Genomic DNA, 21,564 nt, shown 5'->3' with positions numbered 1-21,564 from the left:
TACCATTCAACCGTTGATTTCGAGTAGTGGCAAGAAGCAAGATCTGGCCAGAAGACAACAGGATCCTTGTGGCTTCGAATCATGGGTAGAAGTCGTTTTTGTATACATCCCTTGATGTATATTTCGCTGTTCATTGAAGCAGTAGTGACCTTACCGCAGCTACAAATTGCTTGCCAGACCATAGCTTTCTTAACAAATTTTTCGACTTCAATCGATGTCTCGGACTGGTTTAACACTTGCGCTTCTCGCACCGTACAATATTGTGGTCCCGGAAAGGATTTGTAATCGAGTTTCACGTAGGTTCGTCTTCCATGATTATGCAGTTCAAATTTCCAGCAAGAATAGTATTGTACAGATTTCGAACCCTCGACCTGATCCATGCTTCTTGTTTCGGACCACGTTTTGGTTGTTTTTGCTTCTTATAGGTTCGAAGATTCAAACGTTCTTTAGCACGAAGAACATTTGACTTCAAAGTGCCCAATTTTGGCCACATCCCGAACTGAAACCTACTTCTTTTGCTCGAACGCCTTCAGTATACGTTTATCCAACTGAGGGTTAGCAGGACCTTTTTTTCGACCCGTTTTCGGTTTATCCTCAAAGGTGTTATTCTCACCGAACTACCTGATTGCATTTCGCACGGCTTTTTCACTTACTCCTTCCATTTTTGCTATCTTTCTCAGTGACAGTCCGCGTTCTGTGCACCATTTGTACACAATTTTTCGACGTTGTTCTGCTGAAAGTCCACGCATTTCGAAACAAACTAATGAAAACGAATAAACAACTGCACAAGTGGTTAGAGAAGAGTGTAAACAACAGGACGCAGCCATAAAAATTGACAGATTCTGAACCATTACGAAAAGGCAGCTTTCTAGAAAAAAATACACTAACACTAGACAACAAGGACTGTAGTGAATAAACGAAGTGGATGCACAAGCTGTTCCGTTCGTTTGACAGTTTCTGGACTGGATAACAAACTACCAACTTCAGTGCCCAAAGTTTCGTGCGAGAAATATCAAATCAATCTGCTCGAACGCTCCAATGGTCTTCACGCGCCATCAAAAGCTCGTTTGGAAACAGCATCCGCCCATCCTGCACACCGCACAGAGTAATTAATTACAACTGGGTAGAAACTTTGAACTTTTGCTCTCTTCAGCGAACAGCAGTACTTATTGCAAAACAAGAGTGAAACCTTTTCGCGGTGGATCTTACACTCGGCGAAGCTTGTAAAGCCAAAAAGTTGTATCTGTTCGCGGAACGCGTCTCACCGGGCCCGAGTCCTTTCCTCTCTCACGGCTTGCAGCCCGGTCCATCATCCGTTGGGCAAATATTTATTTACATAAAACGAATAAATTATCGTTCCTCTCTGCCAGATACCTAGTTTTTCACCGGTAAGTTATACACGTGGACAAGCAGGTTCAAGCAGCCAAATATACTTAAAACTTTTCATAATTTGAAGACAACCGGAGGCAAACAGGGGGCGCGCTTCCCCGTCGAACTTTAGAATTTCGTCTTCACGTTGCGACGGTTAGCTGTTTAAATTTTCGCGATGGCAAGGTACTCTTCGCCACTGTCAAGTAGGTCGAAGGTAGTTCACGGAATTGCTACCGGTGTATGGCTGAGATGGCTGAGATGGGGGTGGTGTTTGACACACCTTCGGAATATTAGGCTTGACGCAAGAGATTTAGGACGTTAGCACGTGTAACAATAAATCCGAACGATCTTATTAACATTCAACAGAGATGCCGGTATCGGGAAAGGTATCATTATTCCGTGAAACGAATTTATTGAGTTTTCTCCAGTGGTCAACGAACAAAAATGCTAATGAGCTTCAACAAACTTCGATTGGTGGTTTGGTGCGATGGTAATATTGCTTCAGAGTGTTGTTCAATTCAAACTATTATCAGTGATATTTCAAAGTGTTTAATCAGATCGATATCAAAAAGAAAATTGTTAGTAATTCTTGAAACATTCATGAGTAAAAGTCTAAAATTCGATTTTTGTCACACAAAAAAACCGATGACTGAAACGACATACACAAATCAAATAATTCTTGGAAATGTGTACCAAGCCTAGAAAAACAATCCGGTACTGAAGTAAAAACTTTGAGATACATCAGCAGTCCCCAAAAAAGCTGGCAAAGAGCACCGACACAATTTATTTATCATCACTTGTATCTGCACGGGATCCGGTTCTATGGTATGACTGACTTGAATCACAAACCTAGCTGTCGTATGTTCGAGCCATGACCGAAAAGAACCCTAACGACAAGCCACACAATTACCCGGTACACAGATGAACGACTGCAAATTCGGATCAAATCGAAGGCTAAGTTCCACTTCGAAATGTAATGCCTTGCCACGGCTCCGAATAGATCTACCGTTATTCAACCAAGCCTTAATTAATTGGAACCGTCAGGTGCCTACTGGAAATGTCGGAGAACTTTTCCGGTCGTTCATCATTCTACGGTATCAGCATTCCCCGTATGCATTAATAATCCAGCCTAGCGTTTGTGCGACTGGGGAACCAAATTGAGCAAATAGAATCAAACTTCATGTTGATCGTGCAACCGTTTCTCATATTTCTTCAGTGCAGTGGCTCACCCTAAGATGAAAGACAGACATCAACTACGACATTGTATTTGCCATGAACAGGCTTAAAGCAACTCCACCTTAAACATTATTCGATTTTCTTTTTTCTCGCGGTTTTTATGATTTATTGTGGGGTTTTATAAAAACACTAAAGCTGCCTTTAACTCAGTTTTGCCTTCTCTCTCTCTCTCTCTCTCTCTCTCTCTGTGTGTGTCTGGGTGTGTGTATGTGAGTGTGTGTGTGGGTGGGTGTGTGCGTGTGAGTGTGTGTGTATGGGTGTGGGTGTGAGTGTGTATGTGCGTATGTATGTGTGTGCTCTTTTAGAAGATATTTGAACGCGCTCAATTTTCTCAGAGATGGCTGAACCGATTTTAACTCGTTTGAAAGCTTCTGTTGGGCCATTAATCAAGTTCAAAGATCAAACGGCTGTGACTTTTGGTTCCAGAGATATGATGGTATAAGTGACGTGACCGACAAAACACGTTTATTTTTACCGCTCTTTTACATATAAGGGTGCCAATATTTTGGGATCACCTCTAATTTCGTAAAGCTCTACTGTTCAAAAGTTTAAGCACCTTGAAAAAAGTCCTCATGCAAAATTTGAACTAAATCGGACATGGGTAAGGAGTGCTGCCCAGAGGTTAAAGTTTAAAAATTTTCGATCTTGAAAAGCACCACCACCGAAATTGTAAATTTTTGTTTGGTGCCAAAAATCTTAAAATTGCATGAAACGTCAAGATTTAGTGTTATTTAAAAAAAATCGAGAAAATTGACTTTCTGAGACTTTGATATTTTTTCTAAGCCCCAAAAAGTCGATTTTCCAAAAAAAAAATTTTCGAGATGACACTAATGTCGTTTTTCATTGAGAACACTCGTGGAGTGTTTTGCTCGATTCGTGCACTTTTCGTGCAGTCGGGCAATCAAAACAGGTGCACTGTGTTTCATTGATTTGCATCGCACGAAAAAATGCACTTTCGGGGCAATTCGCGGGCAACTATTTTGCACCCGTTTTCTTTTCCGAGCAGCAAGCGTGCGAACTAATACCAACGAATATAAACATAAACATCAAAACAACGGTTTGTAAATATTTAATTATAAAATGGCTCATACATATGTAAATAGACATGACCAACTTTCGATAACATTGCAAGGTATATGCGATGCAAAAAAAAATTATTGATGTGGATGTTGGCTGTTCCAGTCGAATGCACGATGCTCGAATTTTCGAAAACTCTTTTATAAGCAAAAAACTACCACAAATTTTCGGTCAGCAGTTTTACATCCTTGGTGACGCTGCATATTCCCTGCACGAGTATCTATTAGTTCCATTAAAAGATTATGGAAATCATAGTGCTGTTCAAAAACATTATAATTTAAAATTTACCCAAACACGTGTCACTGTAGAAAATTCTTTCGGTTTACTTAAGACACGATTCAGACAATTAATGCGGCTTGATTTTCATTCCGAAGAAAGAATGGCTCTGTTTGTATTTACTTGCTTGTTGTGTTTTGCACAATATATGCACAGATGAAAATCTTGTTCCTGATGCTGAGAATCTGTTACAAGAGAACATACGGAACGATAGTCAGCCGATTATAATGGAAAGATCTCGTCGAATGGACATTCGTTCAGCGGCTCTTCGAATACTGGGGGAAATTAAACGGATCGAAATTGCCAACACGTTTTGATATGTAATCTATTGCATCTGTTTATTCAAACATTTATTTAAAAAAGCATATTTAATCCATATCGTTGTGTAATACCAATAACATCTCATAAACTTATATAATTTTTATAAATTTCTCTCTTCTTCAATCCGACCAACAGAAATCATCTTCGATTGTATCAAATAGAAATAATTATCAGTATTTTTCATAGCTAATTTGTATTGGCAATACTTATTGTAGCAGTAGTCATAATTTTTAGTTTGTCTTAAAATTTGGTCAATTTTAAAGAGCAGAACTGGAGCTTTTCAGTTGGTTCAATTTTTCAAAAATTATTTATTTAAGCGCTATATTTATCTGCAACAAAACAAGTTTTGCTTGGTGCATTTCCATTTTCTCCTTGTGCCTCCTTTCTCTTGATTCCAGTTGCTCGCGGTGCATTTTTTGTTTTGCTTTAATTAACTCGCTGACGAATGAGGATTTCGAGCCATGTCCGCTTCTGTATCCTTTGGAAGAAGTTGATTTCTGTTCTTGTGGGAACGTTTCTGGAGTAGGTTGCTTTCTTGCGATTCGATCCTGGCTCAGATGCACGTCTGGAACGATAGAATCGTCTGCTCGGATAATCGCTGCCATTTCAGACTCATAAGGGTCGATGGATCGTTGAGTTCCGCTGGTTCGATTATTCGATATTATGCTTTTTGTTCGTTTGAGTACCGTTTTATAACGGTTCTTAGCCTGTGAACCGTTGTAACTGAAATTGAACTTTCTATTCACTTCAACCGCCAGAGCATTCCACATCTCCTTCTTTTTTCTATATTTTTTCATCGGTCCTACGTTTGATATCGCATTGCTGTATGCTTCCAGCAAGTATTTTGAAGCTCCATCGTTCCACGAACAGTTTCTTGTTCCTGTGAGAACTTGAGGGGAGGTCTCAGTATTTGGTATACCAGAATTTTCCATAACTTCATCATCATTAAGATCAGTATGTGATGAAATTCCGAAATGCGAAGCAACGAGGTTCCGTTTTATACTCGAAATTTCATCGTTGAACGATCAAATCAACATTCTATCATCAATAAAGTCTATATATAATGTGCTTAACTTTACCTCATTTTATGTTGTATGAAAACGTTTTCGTTTTCAACCAATAACTCATTGGGCGACTTGTAGATAAGCTCGTATTCGTCTCCATTAATTTCGGCCATTTCAATTTTTCTAGCGAATGAAAACAACTAAAATGGATAAAATGTCAAACTTGTAAAATATTAAAGCGTAGCTAGAGTACACACACATTCGAACGAAATCTCGAGCGCTCAAAACCGTTTTATTGATCAAGTTTCAGTGCAAAACACTGGCTCCGAACGAGTGTTCTCAATGAAAAACGACATAAATCTCGACGTTTCATGCAATTCTAAGACTTTTGGCATCAAAATTTTTTTTTCGATTTCGAAAATATCATGCACCCTCCCCTATGGTGATTTTTCAAGATATATGAAAATTCCACTAAGTGGACTAAGAAGGCTTTTTACCTATTTTTATATATATAAAAAATAGGTATAGAATTCGCTCAAACTTTAGAAAATTTTTCCGAGGCCCGGAGGGCCGAATGACATATACCAATCGATTCAGCTCGACGAACTGAGAAAATGTCTGTGTGTGTGTGTGTATGTGTGTGTGTCCGTATGTGTGTTGTCAACTAAGAGGTCGAGATCTCAGAGATGGCTGAACCGATTTTGATCAAACTAGTCGCAAATGAAAGGTCTCCCCGTCACCCAAAACGCTATTGAATGGTTTTGAGATCGGATGTTTACTTTTTGAGTTATACGAAGTTTTATGTCAAAATTTTCAGTATCTGTCACAATTGACCTTGAAAATAGAATATGTTTTCAGACTTAGATTCCGCACGGTAATACCTATCCAACAAGCCATAGATTGTTAAAATCCGTCCATTTTTAACGGAGATATCGAAATTTTTCTGTAAGCGACTTTTCCCCCTATTCCAGCAGTAGGAGTTTCGAGCGCTGTATGACAAAGAAATGCTTGGGAGCAACGGAAAACACGATTTTTTATACTGTTACATACAATTGTTTCTAAGAACCAAAAGGATTGTGTACAGCATTCTTTTTCGTGACATTTAGCCTCGGACCGATTTTGGCACGGCTCGTTTTTGGCAACATAATCGTTCGAATATGACATATATAAACCAGATGATGGCAGAATTTTTTTTAATAATTTTGTTTTAAACTACTTACAGCAATAAATGCTGGAACAACATAACATCCATATACCATTCGAATCAGTTCGTCGAGATCAGCAAATGCGTGTGTGACAAATAAATTCACTTAATTTTCTCGGAAAATTAATTTTCTACAAATTCAGATTCATACGAAAAGTCGTATGCTCCCAAACAAAGTTCCTGCATTATGTTTGGTTCCGACCTCTGGTTCTGGAACCAGATGATATGTGAAACGAAATCAAAATTGTGTAACTCATTTTTCTCGTAGATGGCTGAACCGATCTAAGATTCAAATGAAATCTAAGAATCATCTAAGATTCAAATGAAAAGTTTCAAGGTTCTATAAAACATCTTGCTTTTCAGTCAGATCCAACTTCCGGTTTCGGGGATAGTATAAAAATGTCTATTCCACATAAATTAATCAGGTTTATCGGGTTAGCAGATTTGGATAGTCGATAAAAAAATTAACTTTTTTCAGTTTTAGTGGTATTCAGTTGTCGATCAGAAGGCACCTAAAAATTTAATTCGTGCTATGATCTCTCAAAGATGTCTTAACTGATTTTCAAATATTTTGAAACAAATGTAAACTATACAGCTACTCAGGTGAATTTATCTGACTTCGGCCATACCGCTTTTAGAATTCCGGTTCCAGTACAAAATCGTTTCTCAAAGCTCAATCGTTTTCTCAAAAAAAGCCTAATCAAATTTCAGAAACAAAAATTGAAATTAAAACAAACTTATATACAAAAATTAATTAATTTTATCCAATTATGACTTCCGGTTCTCGAATTACATGATGATGAATTTTTAAAATTCAAACCGATATAGAAGATGACAATCCCGAAAAGCTTCAAAGTTGGACTCAAAACTGTTGTAATTTATTCGTCATATGGCCATACGAATCGGTTTGTGTTATGCTGGTTACTGAATACCGGCTCTGGAAGTACCTTAAATTACCGTAAACTCTAAAGTGGAACTTACATATCATGGCATGTTTAATCGATTATCACACTTCTAGATTCAAATTCGATCCGATTTGCAGTTTCGACATTACAGAGTAATGAGTGATTAAAATCTCAAATTGTCGCTTTAAACGACGGTCATTAAAATAATGTCATGAAAACTTAAACACCGAAGAATATTCATGCAAAAAAACACATGCAGATTGATAAAAATAGGTATCATCTCACTGCTAGGTGGATTAAACACGTTTTTTAGATTAGCATCACTATTCTCATACAAATAGCAACGCAAATGTCAAGCACTAGTTTGGAAAAATGATGCTGACTGTGTGACATAAACACTGAAGCATGCTTTTGTGAACTACTCGAATCAATCTGAATCAATTGGTGTCAAAATTGGTATTCGAAATTATTTAATAAAAGTATGAAATATAAAATATATGTTCGAGCCCCGACCTGGAAGGATTCTTAGTGTCAGTAGAATCCATAGTACTAGCCATGCAATGATTCTGTACACTAAGAATCAGCTGCGAAGTCTGTTGAAACAGAAAGGCCAAATTCCACAAAAGGAATGTAATGCCAGGACTTTGCTATGAAATATATTTTCATGCACGGAACGACCGAAATTAGCTCTGCGCCTAATTCGTATTACTGTTTTTGAATTAGTTGATTTTAATAACAAAATTTCCAAAATAACTATAAAACTAGTTAAAATTTATAATTTACTGTGCTGAAAAAAACTCTTATTTTTAGAGAATGTGTTTAGTTGGCGAATATTCTGGACACAAACCAGCAATATTTCAATCCAACACGAAATTCTCATTGACAACTAATTTCGTTATTAAAATCAGAAACTTTGATTCTATTTATCTATCACCGTCATTACTGAAGGACAGCAGTGTCAAAGCAAAACAATCCATTAAAAAGCTAAAAGGGACAGTCTTGTTGAAGCTGCTCGCAAATTGTTTAGATGTTTTTCGCATGTGTTACGATATATCCCTATATAAATTTCTAAACCGATATGTAAAAATGACGTAAACTGTTAGTGGAAAGTGCATTTATTTAGAATTTGTGCGCAGTTGAAGCGATTGTGCGTAATAATGTTTTTACGCGAAACAGTGAAGTGAGTTTCGAATGTTGCACTCTAATTGTATTATCGAATGATATTTTTAGTATCTTCTAACGTGCCGGGCGACGCCGTCCGGTGTATTACTTGTATTCGGTTTTTGTTTTCCGAGTGCTCGAAGTTTTCAGTGAGAGAGTTGATTTCGCGAAGTCGAATGAAGAAAACAGCGATTTAGAAGTAAAATTTTTCAAAAAGAAGTTTATGTTTCGCTTATGTCTTTTTCTCCAATACAACATCGTATTTATACCTGCAAATATAGAAAAGATAACCGCGACTGAAATTTTTTTCGGTAGTAGTGTGCCATCTAGTGGCTAGTAGTCATTACGGTGTTAACGAGCGCCATATAGCTGCTAATTGCAGAAACCAATTCAACCATTTATGTTGGTTGAAAACAACGTTTTATTTCTCTAACTCAACACAAAAATTAGTTGAATGGATATGAAGCGTGCCTTAGCTAAGAAATGACAGCACGTATATTTGGTGAATTCAACTAAAAAAAATAGCCATTTCAACCAATATTTTATTATTATTAAGAGAATTAGAATTAAAAAATCTAAATTAGCAAAAGTAAGATTTTCTTTAGTTGTCTCAAAAAATAACTAACTAAAATCAGAAAATCAACTAATTTTTTCGCCAAAATGCTAATTTCGGTCTTTCCGTGTGAGACTGTTATGAAAAAAGAGAAAGGCATTATCACACCACTAGGTGGATTAAGAAGGGTTTTTTTACTTTTCATCACTACCAACAACAAACAGATTGGGAGATAATCTGGATGGATTGAACAGTAGAAAACTGAAAATTTGCGAAAAAGTACAATCACCGAAGAGGGACTCGAATCAACATCCAGTAGGCAGTTACAGTTTGAACTTCAACCAGCAAAGTATCATGCACGTGAATCACGTCTACTATCGCTAACTACTCGAAAGATTTTGTAAACGAGTCGACAGGTTGCGCTGAAAAATCGTTTGTAACTGGATCCTTCATCACAACAACGCCCCGTGCCACACCAGCATCAGCGTTTGCTAGTATTTGATATCTAAAAGGATCGTCGTATTGCAATAGTCGCTTTATTCGTCCGATAAGTCACCCTGTGACTTTTTTTTTGTTCCCTAAAATAAAATCTGTGGTCTATGGAACCCATTTTGAATCGATTACAGGGTACTCACTGATATCTCATTCGAAGCGTTCCAGAAACATTGCGAAGCATGTTTTTCTACGCATTTTTATTATGCGGTTTTCTTGTTTTGTCTTAGAAATGCATGAAACTTTGAGATCTGATGTTATCCTGAATTCTTTTCTAGTCAACTCTTTGACACTTAGAAGATTTCGATTTTTTTTCCAAACAAAACAAATGTTCAGATTACACCAGATCTCGACGTTTCATGCATTTCTAAGACATTCGGCATACAAAAAATTTTGATTTCGGAAGTCTCAAAATTTTTCGATTGTTACAAAAGTCGATTGGGACCAAAGGGACTACTACGAAGGGTATGGCAAAGTTGTGATTTTTTTTAAATATACGGTTTTTTTATGAAATCAGTCTAATTACTCAATTGTCACACCATGTAGCTCAGTACGGAAGGGGCATGGTAAGGAGAAGTGTTAAGGTTCGAATCTTCCTCTGGGGTTATACTTTCTTGCAAAATTTTCATCCGTTCGCTGTTTCATCCATCCATCTTTCCCTCGGATCATTTCTCGTTAATGTCCGATTCGGCTGAAATTAAACCCACAAGATTGCAGTACTCACATCGAACTGAATTTGAAAATCAATTAGACTCTTCGGAGTTTTTGGTCCTAACCAGATCAAACTGAGTTTTATCTCCTGCGATCTATGATCTCCAAAACAACAATTCAATACAATTTGATTCAAGAATCAAACGCCGGAGTGCAATTTACGGATTGCTCACCATTTCTATCAAAGTGTCCAACTGGTTTGATAATACGATCTGCTGCTAAGTCTGTTGAAACAGAAGGCCAAATTTCACGAAGGGAATGTACTACCAAAGCCGTTTAAACATGAGTTTTGCATTTTAAAAAAGAATTGACAATCCTTAAGAACGTATATAAAGATGCAAGCTTGTTAATTTTTTTCTCCTAAAGCTGAAAATAATGTTGCACATCCCTTTGTCTTGTTTTAAGTGAACCCTCACGGAAAGACCGAAATCAGCATTTTGGCGAAAAAATTAGTTGATTTTCTGATTTTAGTTAGTTATTTTTTGAGACAACTAAAAAAATCTTACTTTTGCTAATTTAGATTTTTTATTTCTGATTCCCTTAATAATAATAAAATATTTATTGAAATGGCTATTTTTTTTAGTTGAATTCACCAATTCAACGTGCTTAGCTAAGACACACTTTATTTCCATTCAACTAATTTTTTAGTTGAATTAGAGAATTAAAACGTTGTTTTCAACCAACATAAATGGCTGAATTGGCTTCTGCAATTTGCAGCTATGTGGCGCACTGTCACCGAAAAAAACGTTAACACCGTAATGACTACTAGCCACTAGATGGAACACTACTACCGAAAAATATTTCAGTCGCGGTAGTCTTTTCTATATTGGCAGGTATAAATACGATGTTGTATTGGAGAAAAAGACATAAGCGAAGTATAAACTTCTTTTTGAAAATTTTTCTTCTAAATCGCTGCTTTCTTCATTCGACTTCGCGAAATCGACTCTCTCACTGAAAACTTTGAGCACTCTGAAAACAAAAACCGTATACAAGTAATACATCGGACGGCGTAGCCCGGAAGGTTGGAAGATACAAAAAACATCATTTGACATATACAATTAGAGTGCAACATTCGAAACTCACTTCACTGTTCCGCGCAAAAACATTATTTCGCACAATCGCTTCAAATGCGCACAAATTCTGGAAAAATACACTTTCCACTAAGAGTTTACGTCATTTTTACAAATCGAATCAGACATTTATATATATGGATACATATATAAATGAATACGAAAAACATCAAAACAATTAGCAAGCAGTTTCAACAAGACTGTCCTTTTTAGTTTTTTAATGGATAGTTTTGCTTCGACACTTCTCATGGGTTTTTGGCTAATAAACTTGTTAATTAAACCAATTTCATTTTTGTGTTCTTTGTGCTGTCCTTCAGTAATGATGGTGATAGATAAATAGAAACAAATTTTCTGATTTTAATAACAAATTAGTTGTCAATGAGAATTTCGTGTTGGATTGAACTATTGCTGGTTTTTGTCCAGGATATTCGCCAACTAAGCAAATTCTCTAAAAGTAAGAGTTTTTTCCAGGAAAGTAAATTCTCAATTTTAACTAATTTCATAGTTATTTTGGAAATTTTGTTGTTAAAATCAACTAATTCAAAAACAGTAATACGAATTAGGAACAGAGCTAATTTCGGTCGTTCCGTGCTGTAACAGTGATGGCCCAGCACACGAGCCAGCTCTCATACAGTCCGTGTGCTGTACCTTTTCAAAAACACGCACACGAAGTCTGAAGCACACGCTCGTGTGCCGTGTTGCTACTAGATCGAGAGTCGTATGCTTCGAAGAACCAGCTCGCGATACTGGCTCATGAACTGGAATGGGGAGCTAGCTCGTGAGCTGACTCATGTGCTGACTTGAGTGTCCGTTTTTTTTTTTATTTTATTCAATTATATAATATAACTTTTAAGCACACAGTGTCCGCTCCTTATTGTCTCTTGTCAGTAGGTGGACTACACAAATAGCACACGCTAATGAGTCTGGTTTGAAAAGCACAGCACACGAGCTTAATAGGCACACACTGCAGATATAGAGCAGCTCGTGTGCTGAGCTCGGACATCACTGCCATGTAATCTAATTTTAAAAGTATCTCTACTAATGTTGAAATCGAAATAATTATAACGGTTATTTAAGCGCTGAAAGCAAAAAATAAATGCCAGTTTTCTTCAAGATTATAAATCAATAACAATCTTAAGCACGTCCAAAAGCTGCTATTGAGCGATTAATTTTGTTCTCGAAGCCAGACACTTCCGACTCCGGAGATCATTTTTTCGATTTTTTCTCAGAATTATCGTTCAACAAAATGAATTCAAAAGTTTTGCATAATAAAAAGCATCATTCGAACAACATTTCGTAATTTTTTCGTGAAAAAATATTGAGAAATAAGTCGGTGAAGAGATATTTTTGAGAACGCTTCTTAAAAATCATGATAGGCGGTGTCCACTGTATCTCAGCGCAGACTAATCAGAAGTGAACAAATCAAAGCAGCATAGTTAGAGTAGAAATATTTCTAGACCCCAACGTTTCTGTTTGATTTTTTTCTTATTTTTGGGGGTTGTTCAAAGTGAAAACTACGATTTTTCACTAACAAATCCACCATTTTGTAGCTGTAAAACCTCTCCAAAGTAACAAACAACAAAAAGGAAAACGTTTAGGTCTGGTTTTTTATATGTAGAAAATGTGCGCAAAATTTGAAAAAAAATTGGTGCAATAGTTTTTGAACGACGATGGACATGGACTTTCAAAACCTGCTTTCGAGAAAAACGCGTTTAAAGTTTTTTGTCTAGAAAATCAATGGAAACAATTTATTACTCCGGGGAGCCCGTAGGGTCTAACATTTTCAAATCATATTTTTTCTTTTATAATTTATTATAATGAAACATTTCAAGAATGTTTTGTCGAATTTTTATATCAATCGAAGTAGAAATCTTGGGCATGTGCGCCGATCTCTTGCTTCTTCGCAGAATGAGATAGCCATAGATAAAGACTATAACTTCCAGAGTTTCATTCCAATAAGCATGAAAATTTCACAGATCGCATTGTCTTCTGAGATGCGTTTAATCGCATCCCAGGTCTGTTAGAATGGTGGTACAATTCCTGCGATTGGAATAGGTTCTAGTTGGTCTAGTGGCAAGTTAATGATTACTTTACGTCATAACGAGTTAAATCGAAACAATCTTTAGAAGTCGTCGGTCGTACTGCGGCAATGCAGAGTTTTCGTAAGTCCGGTAGCAGCGATGCTGAAAATCTCGCAAACTCATTCGCGAGTGTTGATTTTATTTTATTTTTTTCGTATTATCAATACCACTTTGTTGTAGTTTATTAAAAAGATGGCTTTTTGGTCTAGTGTTGATTTACAAAATATTTATTTTGCGTTGAAGGTCGACGTTTCGAAGGAATATCTCTTCAACTTCAGGGCAAAACGACAACAAATTCTTTTTTTTGTGGTTGTCGTTTTGCCCTGAAGATGAAGGGATATTCCTTCGAAATGTCGACCTTTAACGCAAAATAAATATTTTGTAAAGCAACACTAGACCAAAAAGCCATCTTTTTAATAAACTACAACAAAGTGGTCTTGATAATACGAAAAAAATAAAATAAAATCAACACTCGCGATCGAAAAGCCATCTTTTTAATTTATTTTTTCAGTAGGGATGTGTCATCTCGTGTTGTGAATAGGATAAACAGGATACTGGTGGTTTCGTTCATTAGAAATATTTCACATTTTCGCAATTCCATGCGAAATAGAAAGTCGGGTTTTCTTGTATTTTTGATTTGGCTCAAATTTGGCATATGCATTCTATATGATTAAGAGAGACAAGTTTGTCATTTTTATTTTAGCCTTACTTTTTAGAAGGGGCTAAGCAAAAATCCCTTAAAAATTTTTAATAATATAAGAGGTCTGTTCAAAAAGTTCCCGGAATTTTTTTATTGCGCGCGTCTGGAGAGTCCTGTGGTCAAAATTATTTTTTTATTGTGTTGGTACATATGTCCCTAATGTATGGTGAAATTTTCAGCTGTATTCATTGCTTACATTCTGTCTTGTAGCGGCCTGTGTAGACGTGTTTTTTTGAGCTCGGCGATTTTTGTTAGTTTAAACAATGGAAGAATTGAAGAATTTGTATTAAATTTTGCGTGAAAAATGAAATAAGGTGTAACCAAGTGTGCGAAATGTTACAGAGAGCCTACGGTAAGTCTGCTATGAAAAAAACAAGTGTTTACGAGTGGTATAAGCGTTTCCAAGATGGCCGCGAAGACGTTGAAGACGACGAACGCTCCGGTCGACCCAGCACGTCAATAATCGATTAATCGATGAAAATGTGGGAAAAGTGGAAAAAATGATTATGGATGATCGTCGAATCACTATTAGAGAAGTTGCTGATGAAGTTGGCATATCAGTTGGCTCATGCCATCATATTTTTTCAAATGTTTTGGGCATGAAACGAGTGGCAGCAAAATTCGTTCCAAAACTGCTGAATTTTGATCAAAAAAACAAACGCATTACCATTGCTCAGGAGCTGTTAAACGACGTCAACGACGATCCAAATTTACTTGAAAGGGTCATAACTGGTGATGAAACATGGGTGTACGGTTATGATGTCGAAACAAAAGCACAATCGTCCACGTGGAAGCACCCAACGTCACCAAGACAAAAATCGCCGAGCTCAAAAAAACACGTCTACACCAGCCGCTACAAGACAGAATGTAAACAATGAATACAGCTGAAAATTTCACTTGCATTAGGGACATATGTACCACACAATAAAAAAAAAATTTGACCACCGGACTCTCCAGACGCGCGCAATTAAAAAATTCCGGGAACTTTTTGAACAGACCTCGTATGTTTCAGAAACGGTAGGTCCGATCGATTTGGTGTCTTCTGCAATGTTATAGGTAATTATAAGCCCTATGTAAAAAAAATCATTTGATTTTTAGTTCAATAAGAACACTTAAATTCCAATATTTCAAAAAAAAAATTTTTTTTTTGATATATTGTAACTGAAGTTCAAATTGAAATACTGTCAAATTTATAGAATGAAGAAATAATATTTGAAAATGTTACATATTTTTAAAATAATGAAATTTTTTGAAAATCATGAAAAATTTTTTTTTAATTGTTTTTCAACAAAATTTTATAAAAGAACGCCAAATTTCCAATTAGAACAATGTTAATCAAAATTATGCTATATGCTTTCGTTCTAGAGCTACAATCGGGAAATTTTTATTTTTGTAACGATATTTAAATGGTTATTTAAGTTTATTAAAAATCTTTTTTCTATCTACTAGCATTAAAATCGTCTAATTCATATTTTAACTACAGAAATTGGAATGATATTTTTGTGTTCCTTGAATAGTAATTGCTTTTGAATATGGTTGATTAGGATGTTGCTTGGTATTTGCATACTCTAATGTCTCTCTTCCTTTCGCTTTAGAGTACCTTTGCATTTTGATGAGATGTTCACGTTCCTTTGCAAGACCCATGTAGCCATGCGTTTTATTCTTTTTGAGATATTTGAAATTTAAGTGTTCTTTTAAAATAATAATCAAAGGAAAAATGTTTCTCAACTGTACCAATTTTTTTACTTAGTCCTTGTGTTTTAGGTAATTAAACATAGCAGAAGACACCAAATCGATCCGACTCACCGTTTCTGAAACATATATTATTGAAAGTTTTCAAGGGATTTTTGCTTAGTCCCTTCTCAAAAGTAAGGCTAGATTAAAAAGGGCAAACTGATGATACAAATTGCTTCGTTTGACCATTAATAACGCTTATGAAAAATTTGAGCCAAATAGAATACGCGATTCGGACGTGACCGGTGTCGGTATTGATCAGCATGTAGGGATCAATGCAGTTTACACAATGTAAAACTGCGTACTATTCCCAAGCAAATTGTTTCCGGAAATGCATGCTTATTTGATTCTGATCAATAACGGAGTAGCAACACAAAAGCGGTCTCTATTGCTAATGCTATTTTTTTCTTGAAAAGCCATGGACTTTTTCAGTGTATATTATTTCAGACTGCTAAATCGACTTCTTAGAACTTCTTCTTGGACTCCCATTTGTACTATTAACTGTTTCCAATCTATAATGTTATGAAAATAGAACGCATAAAATCATTCGCACTTTTAAAAAGCTATCTTGAGTCGGATTAGGCCCTCCATCCGTGAAATATAAATGGTTTGCCATACTGAAGACGGTGTACGAAGTTTCATTGAAATCGAAGTATGTGAGGTCTGATAGCCTTCTACATATTTTTGGAACTACGCTACAATTTGAAACAGTTATGAGCCAAATTTAGAAAAAAAAAGATTTATACGGTAAAGAATTTTTAACACTGATCGACGAACTGCTTCGAATAGTAAATGACACTCGGACCACCTTTGCTTAAAAGTCGGTACTCACAATGATTACATATCATTTATATATGAGGTAAAAACAATGCACATAACAAATATTATTTTTTCAAATATATTCCTTGCTCAAATCCTGTATATTGATGATAACAATTCAGTCATTGGCCTTTCAGTCGATAGACGAAATGCCAACGTTCGCTAGATTACTTCGAAGACATGGACAAGGATCAAAACTCCCATTAATGCTATCCCTCGATTGTCAGTCGATGCCCGCGAAAATTAATCGTTGCTTAACCTTTACTTTACAACTCGGTCCCCAGCTTCGGAACGTGAAGTGCATTCTTCAGTGCTGTTCTCTCCAGCATCTCCGCTTTCAGCTTTCGATTCGAAACTGCCAAATAAATCATCGAATGAAATAAAACCAACGACAACACAACGAAAAACCGATAAGAGCATAACGAACGGGTCATAACTGGAGAATTTATTCGCCAATCAATCCCTCCATTCAGCTTGGGCTGCGGACTACGAGCACGTTTCCACCCGAAAGTCCCATGAGTGTTATTTTATGGTTTTTGGCTTTAATTGGCTTCACGAGTGCCCTCCCGGTGATTCGGTTTTGTTACCTTCTTGATCCGATCGAACCGCAGCGCTGTCCGAAATACGTGGCTCTCGCGTGCTTGTAACGAATCGATCCGAGAATCAATCAAAAGAAATATTTCCATAATCATCATCGACAGGTCTTCAACGACGCCCGATGCAAAACACAATAAAATACAAGACGCACGAAAAACACGAGAAGCTGCTGTGGTCGCAACATAAAAGAATACCAATTTCCCGAGCGCGCTTTAAGCTCTTTTTCGGTGGGTCGTAAAAGTGGCTTCCCTTCCATTCTCCTGGGGGCGGTTGGAGGCTACATCTTACCCTGCCATATGTGTGACTTAGGCGAGCAAATTCTGCACTTCACATCAGGAGAGCGAAAAATTTCCAACAGTTAAAAGTAGCAGATTACTGTCTTGGGTGAACATTTTCTGCTCGAGCACCCGTAGTAGCTATGTCGGAGCCGGAGAGGCGTGTCTGTCTTCTTTTGTCTTTTGCCACTTTTTGAACCAAAAACTCGTCAAAGTGCCAAATCGCTTTCGGTTAATAAGTGAAGGAGTTTCTTGGAATCTATGTATTGTTGTTGTTTCGAGCTTGTTAACAGAATAGGAAACTTTGCACAATGTGTGTATTGAAATGTTGGTCAAGATACAAATGTTCGGGTTTCATGCAAATAGAAATGAATCGTCTATTCAGGTAGAGGGAAGCCATAGCTCGAACAAGGTCAAAGTACTCATTATCATAATACAAATTTAAGTTTGATTTGCTAACTTTTGACTTCGTACCAGCCATCATTGTTTGGCCGTGGCAACGAAAACTCTTCTAGTTATTTTGCACAATTCCGGTTACTACCACTGCAACGTAGCTTTGGCATGGTGACAATACTTCAGCTAACTTATTCCAACTATGCACAGTGAATTAGTGAATTTAGTGGAAGAACTGAATAGTATTCAAACAAGATCTTTTCTATGTGAAATTAAAACAGGCTTGTAAGAAGTTCCTGGGTTGACGATCCAATGCATGAAGCGTTAGTCTTACAATCCAGTTGTCGTATGTTCGAGTCCCAACCTGGAAGGATTCTTAGTGTCAGTAGGATCCATAGTACTAGCCATTCAATGATTCTGTATACAAAAAATCGGTTGCGAAGTCTGTTGAAATAGAAAGGCCAAATTCCACAAAATTCTTTGCTTTGTAAGAAATTCACTAAAATTATCTAGCTTGCATGATAGTTCCTATCATATATCAGTATATAAATCAATAATATTTTACCACTTCTCATAATTTTTGAATTAATAATTGATAATTTTCGACCATACCTGGTGAGTTGATGTCAATAATTTATAGTTTTAGAATTTTTAAAATCAATAATGACGGTTTTTCGGTTATTGGATACTCTATCAAATCTCTATTCTATTTGTATTTTCGAGACGGAATTTATGAGTAAGTCTTTAAAATAATGTATTTTCATTCCTAATTTCATTTTAGAAAACCTAGTTGGCTGAAACGATTTGTTGTGGATTTTTCAATATATGAAAAAATGGAACATTGCTCTTTTTGCCTTTCTCATACAGAAAGGCTATGCAATCACTGTGAAAATCGACTTTTTAACCGAGACCCGGAGGGCCGAATGTCATATACCATTCGACTCAGCTCGACGAACTGAGCAAATATCTGTGTGTGTGGCCGTCCATGTGTGTGTGTGTGTGTATGTGTGTGTATGTAACAAAAATATGCACTCACTTTTCTCATAGATGGCTGAACCGATTTTCACAAACAAAGAATCAAATGAAAGGTCTTATAGTCCCATAGCCTGCTATTGAATATTCTAGTTCCGGAGATATAGGATGATGAAAAAAATATGCACTCACTTTTTTGAGAGATGGCTGAACCGATTTCCACAAACTAAGATTCAAATAAATGGTATTATGGTCCCATAGTTTGCTATCGAATTTCATTTGAATGTGACTTTCGGCTCCGGAGTTATATGGTAATATATGAAAATTTGAGAAAAAGTTTACACTCAATTATCTCTGGAACAACTCAACCGATTTTTGCAAACTAAGATTCAAATGAAAGGTCTTATATCCTAAAAATTTGTGGAACATTCTATCAGGATCCGAATTCCGGTTTCGGAACTAAAGCGTGATAAGTGAAAATTACCAATTTTATTACTATTTTTCCACGAACGATGGTTAAAAACAAGTACAAATCCCATAAAACTGTCTGATACATTCTTCTAGTTTGCAGAGCTTGTTAGTTTGTGGGCATGAAAACTTAATTCGGCACTATTTGTCCCCTCTTTTCCTGTTCCAATAGCACCGAACGTAGAGAAGAAAAACTCCTAAAACTAAATTCACTTCGATTTCTCTGCGATGCTTGAACCGATTTTCACTAATCTTGATTTGAATTAAAGTTCATACTGTCTTAAAGCTACTGTGAAATTTCATCCGAATCCGACTTCCGGTTCCGCAGTTACAGGGCGATGAGTGTCAAAGTTTTCAAATCGCCATATAGAGTGACAATATGTACAACACCGAAAGAAGAAGAAAACACTAAACGAATAAGGCGTGCTTTGTTCTTTTTCGTACACGTTGTGTACTGATGTCAATAATAATAATAATAATAATAATAATAATAATAATAATAATAATAATAATAATAATAATAATAATAATAATAATAATAATAATAATAATAATAATAATAATAATAATAATAATAATAATAATAATAATAATAATAATAATAATAATAATAATAATAATAATAACAATAATAATAATAATAATAATAATAATAATAATCCTACTACATGTTTTATGCTGTTTAGCTTGACTTACATGTGCAGAAGTAACAGAAACGCAGGTTCGTTTCGTTTGTTAGATTTCGTTTAATTGGTTTAATAGAAATAGAGCATGAGATAGTAAGTATAGGTTTAACTACGTTCAAAACTGTTCCAATTTTTAAGTCATATTTGTTGGTAGTAAACGAACCAACTTCGGCTATTCCGTTTATCTGAATCCGGTTTCGGAAGAATTGGAAATAGTGATTAAAAACTGCAAAAAGGATCTCACATACTTTTCTTGGAGATGGCCAAATCGATTTTCACAAACTTCTAGGTTCAAAAGAAAAGTCTTACAGTTTCATACGAAATACCTTAATTTGTTGCGGATACTACTTTCGGTTCCGGAACTACAGGGTAAACATGATTTATAGAGTTTGTGAGATTAGGTCCGAGCAAGTTTTCCTATTTCGATTCAAGAAACAGTTGTTTTTGAGAATTTCACGGTTATATTTATGATGTAATGAGTAATATGAGAAAGGCATCATTACACCACTAGGTGGATTAAAATAGGTTTATTTAATTGGTTTTGTCCCCTACATAACCTTGCATTTTAGTTTGCTCTCGTGTGTTCCGCCTTATAATTGTACCGTTATAGTTAGTTAAGCAAGATTGTGTGGAAAATACATGTCAGTTTTTTACGTATTCACGTCATCCAGTTATGTATCTGACATTACCTTCGCGCCTTCGTTAATACGATCGCTCACAATTACTTTTCATACCTGTCCTTCTTTTGATACAATTTTTGACAATTAACCTACAATCATGGCAAATGACATTAACCACAGCAAGAATTGCAACAGCTTACGTTTGTTTTTTGTTTGCTATTCATACTACCAGAGCAATATATTGCTTACTTTTTTTTTTGTTTCGGTTATAGAGGTTTTAACCTTAAGGTCATTCGCCTCTTCGGGCCAGAATAGCTTTCTGACCCTATGTGCGGGGTTGGGAATCGAACCCAGGTGGGCTGTGTGAAAGACATCTACTTACCCATCACACTATACCCGTCCCCCCATATTGCTTACTTGTCTATTTTAATAATAACGTTACTGGAATGTGCTCATTCGTCCAAGAACTTCAGTGAAAACAGGTCTTAAGATCTACACGAGCAATCATCAGGTTTATGTTTATTGCTTCAATGCTGTTCATACTTGTAAAGCAACATGGGAGCGGGTTATTCCGCCGAAAGCCATTTCACCGAAAGTCGTTTCACCTTCAATGGCCTTCCATTCGACGAAATGACTCGATCGGCGAAATGGCCCATTCTGTGAAATGGCCCAATCGGTCAAATGTCAAGTGAAATGACTTTCGGCGAAACGACTTCTGATGAAATGCTCTTGAACCAAGCAACATACTGCTTACTTGTGTATTTTAATCTTTTCTCGGAACATTCACAGCCGTTTGTTTATGTTTCTTCAATATACTATTACATTTTCATATTCACTC

This window comes from Malaya genurostris, chromosome 3 (genome assembly GCF_030247185.1).
Source record: "Malaya genurostris strain Urasoe2022 chromosome 3, Malgen_1.1, whole genome shotgun sequence".
Classification (NCBI taxonomy): domain Eukaryota; kingdom Metazoa; phylum Arthropoda; class Insecta; order Diptera; family Culicidae; genus Malaya; species Malaya genurostris.
This window is presented reverse-complemented; position numbering follows the sequence as displayed.